This window comes from Entelurus aequoreus, linkage group LG13, assembly GCF_033978785.1.
Source record: "Entelurus aequoreus isolate RoL-2023_Sb linkage group LG13, RoL_Eaeq_v1.1, whole genome shotgun sequence".
Classification (NCBI taxonomy): domain Eukaryota; kingdom Metazoa; phylum Chordata; class Actinopteri; order Syngnathiformes; family Syngnathidae; genus Entelurus; species Entelurus aequoreus.
Window position 1 is genome coordinate 25,021,153 of NC_084743.1, and position 8,110 is coordinate 25,029,262.

Here is an 8,110-nt window from a genome sequence, read left to right on the forward strand (position 1 = left end):
CGATTTGATTCAAACGTGTGTGGTCTGAGGACAGAAAATAACGCGTCCATTTCAAAAGGATTGGTATACTGGAAAATTAATTAGAAGTGCTAGTTTATGGAACAAACTTAATATTGGGATAAAACAATGTAAATCTCTTTCTGTATTCCACAAAAAATTAATGATGATGAAAAAATATAACTGAGTAAAATGATATCTTCATTAGTGGTTTAATTGTTGTAGAATGAAAATATGACTTTTAAGTTGCCAACATTAAAAGTCAACTGTTACAGTTAGTTATCTACTGATAACTCAAAAACTAATTGATGTCATGGGGAATTACTTCCACATTCATTTCCAGGAGCAAACAACACATAAAGATCACTTGTTAGTGAAATGTTGGTTATCTGGGCACTATGAGTCCTTTATTTGCATGCCTTAATGTGTTAATAACATTAACAGCCTTAATAAAAATAATAATTTTAACTAGTCTCTTTTGCCCATTTATTGTTGCCAATCAACTTATTTCCAGGTGCATGTCTTTGGAGGTGGGAGGAAGCCGGAGTACCCGGAGGGAACCCACGCAGTCACGGGGAGAACATGCAAGCTCCACACAGAAAGACCCTGAGCCCGGGATCGAACTCAGGACCTTCGTATCGTGAGGCACATGCACTAACCCCTGTTCCCCCGTGTATGAATGTGAGTGTGAATGTTGTCTGTCTATCTGTGTTGGCCCTGTGATGAGGTGGCCAAAAAAGTATTTAATTTGTGGATATAGTAGTAATAGCTTCATTTACTAGCACATGACCAGAAGTGCAGAAGAAATGGATGGTTATAATAATAATAATAATAATAATAATAATAATGATAATAATAATAATAATAATAATAATAATAGCATACCAGGCATCGTCTAAGGCAGGGGTGTCCAAAGTGTGGCCCGGGGGCCATTTGCGGCCCGCAGCTAATTGTTTACCGGCCCGCCACACATTCTGGAAATGCTGTTGCAAAAATAAAAAATAAACATTACAAAAAGTGGAATGAGGTGAAATCTAACTAGAAAAAGTTGCAATGTTGACACAAAGCTGCCATGCAGGCTGTTTTTTTTCTTTTGTCTATCTTTTTTTTTTTTTTTTTGCCATTGCTTAAAAAAAAATAAAAAAATCAATGTTATAATGAATTAATGACCTATTCAAGGCTCCAATTATTTCACTTTAAAATATTTTATGTGAAAAATATTGCATATATTGTGTGGTTGCCATACAAAAACATCAACGTTTTCTTTGACAAAAGAGCATAAAACAAACAAAATAATAGTTCAAACGTGAAATTGACAGATATATCTGAAGTTGATCTTGTAACTTAAGTGTTGATGTAAAAAAAAACCTAATACAAATGTATCACTTTGAGTGGGGCACCTTTTGTATCCTAAATATATTTAGTGGGATTTTATTTATCTTTTCACTGTGATTACTCAAAAATAACAATGAATTAATATTAATGGTGTCTTGCATTATTGATGTTTTTAAGGCTCTAATTACTGCACATCAAACATTGCTTTCTGAATGTTTTGGGCAGTGGGGGAAATACTGCATATTTCAGTTTTATTATAAAAAGCAAAGTTGTCTTGACAGAAAAGGCATAAAACCTTTTTAATTTTTTTTAATTTTACATCAACCTAAAGTTGATATACTGTAGAGATTTACTGTAAGCGTTAAATTAAAAAAATTGAAAAATAATTTGACTTGTTGCACATCAAACATTGCTTTCTGAATGTTTTGGGCAGTGGGGGAAATACTGCATATTTCAGTTTTATTATAAAAAACAAAGTTGTCTTGACAGAAAAGGCATAAAACCTTTTTAATTTTTAAAATTTTTACATCAACCTAAAGATGATATACTGTAGAGATTTACTGTAAGCGTTAAATTAAAAAAATAAAAAAATAATTTGACTTGTTTTTAACATTTTAATGACTTAGACCCTTTATGGTCCCCAGGAGCCCTAAAGGTAAAAAAACCCCAAAATCCATATATTTTGTTATGATTTGAAAATGAAAACTATCAAAATGGCCCCCGCAGGCTTTAATTTTTCCGTGTGCGGCCCTCAGTGGAAAAAGTTTGGACACCCCTGGTCTAAGGCAATGTGTAAATGTTGCATAAATAAAGTGTCGCAATTGACAGAAATAATCTACTTTTTGATCTCCCAAAATCAAAATCCTACTTTATGTGAAATAAAAAATAAAAAAATAAATACATTTATTGATAGAAAAACTACATTTCTTAATGTAAAATGAAGTCATAGATAGGTCTTATCAGATCCACAGTACATATCTACTTAGTGACACTGACAATGAGTGACCACAAGAGGGCGGTCTTTCCAAGGTATTGGCAGACAGTCTGCCGTGAAACGTTTCAAGCTTTCTATAAAACCATATAACTCTTATTTTTTATTAGATTAAATCTTTTTTTTTTTTTTTTACATCATGGTCCAATTTGTATTATTTCATCTTAAGCACTGAGTAACTCCTGGAGACTCACACCTAGCAGTAAAATAAATGTTTATTATGAAGCTGGAATGAGCCTAAAGGTTTGATCCATCATTAAAGTACAAAATGCATAGTTTGACATTAGAGCAGGGATATTCAACTGAATTGTTTTAGGGGCCACATTTACAGAAAGCTAAGGAATGGGGGGCCCCTCCACTATTAGTCTAATTTGTATAAGTTGGAGAACTGTTCTCTATAGTGGACATTTGATTATTTTGTCACAGGAAGCTCGAGGCAAAAACGTAGCAAATAGTGTAAAGCCATCATAAAGAGGAACAACAAGCTCGCACAGAAGGCATTTTAAAGCTCTCTGCTTAGCGATCAGAAGCAGGTGAGTCTCCTGATCACTAATCAGAGGCAGGTGAGTTCAATCAGCGCTCCTAGCAACCAGAAAGTAATCAAGGATAGGAGCGCTGAAATAGGAGAACTATAACACAAAAAAAGACATGACCTTCTGCAAAAAAGCTAGTCAAAGGTTTTAAGAATCTGCTTCAAAAATGTGAGTCTCTCACAATTCTTTTGAACTGAACCAGTTGAAAAGTCCAAATGACAACAAAAAAAAGAGAGAGGACCTAAAACAGAACCTTGAGGAACACCACTAGCATACCTAAAGAAGTTGACCAAATAACTGCATCTCAAGTCAACAAGCTACAGCAACACCTTAGTTACATAAATCACATGATAAAAAATAAGGAGTGGACTTAAAGTACCAGTAGAGTGGAAAAACGAGTTGACTTTATATGCTTATTTGTGTTTCATTGTATCCATGAAACCATATCCAATTGTATTTACAATCCGCAAAGTATGTGAAAATAGCATTTAAACATCACAAAATGCCACAAATTTGGTCGGCCATTCTGATTATTCCGCTCCGAATACTTTCGGCTATATTTGGAGAGTAACATCACGGTAGTAATGCTTTTGCACTCTGACCATATTATTAGATCAGTCATACCGGAAAAACGCAAAATTGGAAAGAGATGTACTGGTTATCATTTACAAACCTTATGTAAGACAAGATCACACATGCTTGGCTTTTTTATGCATTCAAAATCGTAAATAAATAGCTAACAATTGAGTCAACAGATCGAGGGTACTCTGTTGCGGCCATTATACCCTTTAAAAACACCCAGAAACCGCCAACAATACTCCACTACTGGTGACCTGAAAATGAACCAAATATGAGTGATATTCTTATTATAAGCGCCAACGCAGACAGACTATTTTAGCGGCGCATTGATAGCAGTGAGCTAATGCTAGCTTACGCTGCTGTTGTTGACACACTGAGCAGGCGGCTGCTTCTGTTTCGTCTCAAACTTGGTAAAAGTACATTCTAGATCAGGGATGTCAAACTCAAATACAGACTAGGCCAAAATTTAAAACTGAACAAAGCCGCGGGCCAAGGTTGAACAAATTAACCTTTTATAGGGACACAAACACGTTTTGCATTGAATATTGAACAAGCAAGGCTTATATAACTTTATAGTGACATGCAAAATCGAGTTTCAAATAATAATAATAATAATTAAAAAAAATCAATGGCATATCAAATAAAATTTAAATAAAAATTGAATGCCACTTTTCTATTTGCAGCCTTCTGAGGTAAATATCAACATTAACTTTTTCCGCAGGCTAATACGTTTGAAAATAAAATAACAATGAATAAACCAACCATTCAGTTTGCAACACTGATCTAATCTGATGTGCCCAAGCCAGATACCTGGCATCTTTTCTTGGATGCTAGTTCATTAATGTCGGGGCTCAGGCTTTGAGCTGAGGCAACCTTCATTATCGAACGAAGGTCCACTCGGACCACAGTCTTGGGGGCGTGCCTTAAAGGCACTGCCTTTAAGGTCCTCTACGAGCTGTCATCACGTCCCCTTTTCATCCATTCCAACAACGTGCCGGCCCAGTCACAAGATATGTGCGGCTACTGTACGCACACACACGTGAATGCAAGGCATACTTGTTCAACAGTCATACAGGTTACACTGAGGGTGCCCGTATAAACAACTTTAACACTGTTAGAAATATGCGCCACACTGTGAATCCGCACCAAACAAGAATGACAAACACATTTCGGGAGAACATCCGCACTGTAACACAACATAAACACAACAGAACAAATACCCAGAACCCTTTGCAGCACTAACACTTCCGGGACGCTACAAAATACACCCCCCCCACCCCTCCCACACACACACACCTTGTAGTGAAATTTGGGAGTCTCCCGGGAGGGTTGGCAAGTATGAGAATTAGCGGTGAATGCGGTGTTACCGCGGCACCGCCGCTGTATATAATCAGCAGGCCAGCTCTAGTGTTAATTTGATATCGCCTTAAGGGCCAAGTGAAATTACACGGCGGGCCAATTTTCAGAGTTTGACACCCATGTTCTAGATTATAATAATGCATCTCTCACCTGGTAGTTGACAAATGTGGCCATGGACCGACAGGCTGGTCGACTTTCACATTCCCGTGAGATAGAGAAAAGACCCCAAAAGACACTTCCTGCAGGAACTTTTTTTTTTTTTAAATCCTTTGTGCAGATTGCCCTTGAATCTTTATCCAAACGGAATTATGTGAGCACCCCGCCGGTCGGCATCCCAGCGAGAGTGGAAATATTACAGTAAGTGTTTGTTTTATAATAGTTACTTTGTATGTTTAGCACCTAGCAATGCTGCTGATGCTATATTGTTTCAATAAACCTGAATTCGTTTAGCTGTCAGCTTGTAAAAAATTTGCTCATCCTCTTTGTGCTCGGGGTCAAAAATATAAGGTTCTGGATCATAATTTTCCCAAAGTTATTGTTGTTTGCTTTCCTAAAGTCTGCTTGATTAGCATTGTTGTTGATGAGGAAGGGATCTGTGTTTTCTTGACTGGCTTCCTCATTATCTCTCAAAATGGCTTGGGAATCTCTGTGAGATTGATACTATTTTGATCATATCTATTTATTTGCAAACTTTGGAAGTCTTTTGGCGTCATAAATCAGATATATAACTGATAATTGCTTCAATATAGAGGCAAATTGTTTTTCCACTCGACTGGTACTTTAAAAAGGGAACTGCACTTTTTTAGGAGTTTTGCCTATTGTTCACATTCATTTTGAGAGCCTTTTTTTTTTAGGATTTTAAAGATTATAAAAAAGGCTTGAAAGATGCGACTAATTGGAGTCACCGTTGTAGCCTTCAAAGCCTCTGAAACAACTTCAACCCCCTCCAGCAACGTTTTATATACACACTGCAAGTATATATATAATGTAGTAACAAACACGTTCATAACAATAGGTAAAATATTTACCGTATTTTGATCATTTTAATCATTTCCGGGATTTATTTCTTCCTCCCATCGATTACTGTTTCCATAGCAGCGCATTTCTGACTTCTTTCAACAACTTGTGTTCCTACTTCCGGAATCAAACACGCGCGTGTGTGTGTTCTAATCATGGCAGACTTGGTAACAGACAACAAAGACGGCTATGTTTGGACATTTGAGGATTCACAGCCACATCTTTTTGAAGCTGAATGTATTGAGGATGAACTGCTGCTTCCAGAAGCGAGCACAAAGAAGAAGGTGAGACGTTGGATCAGATGGAAGCTGAGAAAGTGAGGTGAAAGTGAATCGAAGCTGCAAATGTGGACTTTGAAGTCATGCTTTTTCGACATAAATGCCGTGTTTACCCAAAATCAACAGAAAACGTCCTGGGCCAGTTGGACCAGATGAACAAATGTCCATCGACTGAGTCACACTTTAATATCGATCATGATACACGCAGCACATCATGCGTGTTATTACAACGAGAGTACATACACTGTCTGGCTAGCTGTGTACAAGCAAAACATGAAATGTGGGCCAATACATCACAGATACTGTAATATGATTGTTCCTGTTTTTCAATCAGCACTGATTGGTGTCGTATCGCATTGTGTTGTGCATTACAAACCCAAATACGTTTCGTGTGGCTGTAGAAGCTATCTTATCTCTTGCCGTAGTTAACTTTTACGGCTAATACCGAAGCACGTCAATGTGTTAGTATGCTAGAAAAATAGTTCCTCATTGTTCACTCTTACAATGACAATGACAATATTGCTACAGCTTGGTTATGGTCATACCCCAAAGCTCATGACCATAGGTGTGGATGGGAACGTAGATCGAACGGTAAATTTAGAGTTTGGCCTTCCGGCTCAGCTCTTTCTTTACCACAATGGATCGATACGCCCGCATTATTGAAGACGCACCGATCTGCCTGTCGATCTCACGATCCACTCTTCTCTTACTCGTGAACAAGACTCTGAGGTACTTGAACCTCTTTACTTGGGGTAAGATCTCATTCCTGCACCCTTTTCCGGGCGAGGACCATGGACTCGGACTTAGAGGTGCTGATTCTCATTCCAGTCGCTTCACATTTGGCAGCGAACCGATCCAGTGAGAGCTGAAGATCCTGGCCAGATGAAGCCATCGGGACTACATCATCTGCAAAAAGCAGAGACCTAATCCTGCAGTCACCAAACCAGATCCCTTCAACGCCCTGACTGCGCCTAGAAATTCTGTCCATAAAAGTTATGAACAGAATCGTGACAAAGGGCAACCCTGGCGGAGTACAACCCTCACTGAAAACGGGTCCAACTTACTGCTGGCAATGCGGACCAAGCTCTGACACTGATCATACAGGTAGCGGACCGCCACAATTAAAAAGTCCGATACCCCATACTCTCTGAGCACTCCCCACATGACATCCCGGGGTACACGGTTGAATGCCTTCTTCAAGTCCACAAAGCACATGTAGACTGGTTGGGAAAAATCCCATGCACCCTCAAGGACCCTACCGAGAGTATAGAGCTGGTCCACAGTTCCACGACCAGTACAAAAACCACACTGCTTCTCTTGAATCTGAGGTTCGACTATCCGGCCTAGCCTCATCTCCAGTACACTTAAATAGACCTTACCGGGAAGGCAGAGGAGTGTGATCCCACGATAGTTAGAACACACCCTCCGGTTCCCCTTCTTAAAGAGAGGAACCACCACCCTGGTCTGCCAATCAAGAGATAACACCCTGATGTCCACACAATGTTGCAGAGTCTTGTCAACCAAGACAGCCCCACAGCATCCAGAGCCTTAAGGAGCTCCGGACAGATCTCATCCACCCCCGAGGAGCGTTTTAACTACCTCGGCAACCTTCACCACAGAAATAGGACAGCCCACCACAGATGTTGATTCCCCAGGCACTGCTTCTTCATAGGAGGACGTGTAGGTGTGATTGAGGAGGTCTTCGTAGTATTCCTTCTACCGATCTACAACATCCTGAGATTAGCAAGGTTAAAAAGTCAATGCAAGGATTTGCCAAAGTGTTTACACTGGTCCAAGTTCCTCTAGACCAGTGATTCTCAAACAGTGGTGCATGGTACGCGGCTCCATATAGTGATACACCAAAGAATTACTTAAATATTCAAACACAGTGTTACTATTCAAGCTGTGTGTAATGTCCATAAATATAAAATATACACTTGTTAAATAGATGGTAAATGTGTTGTACTTGTATAGCGCTTTTCTACATTCAAGGTACTCAAAGCGCTTTGACACTATTTCCA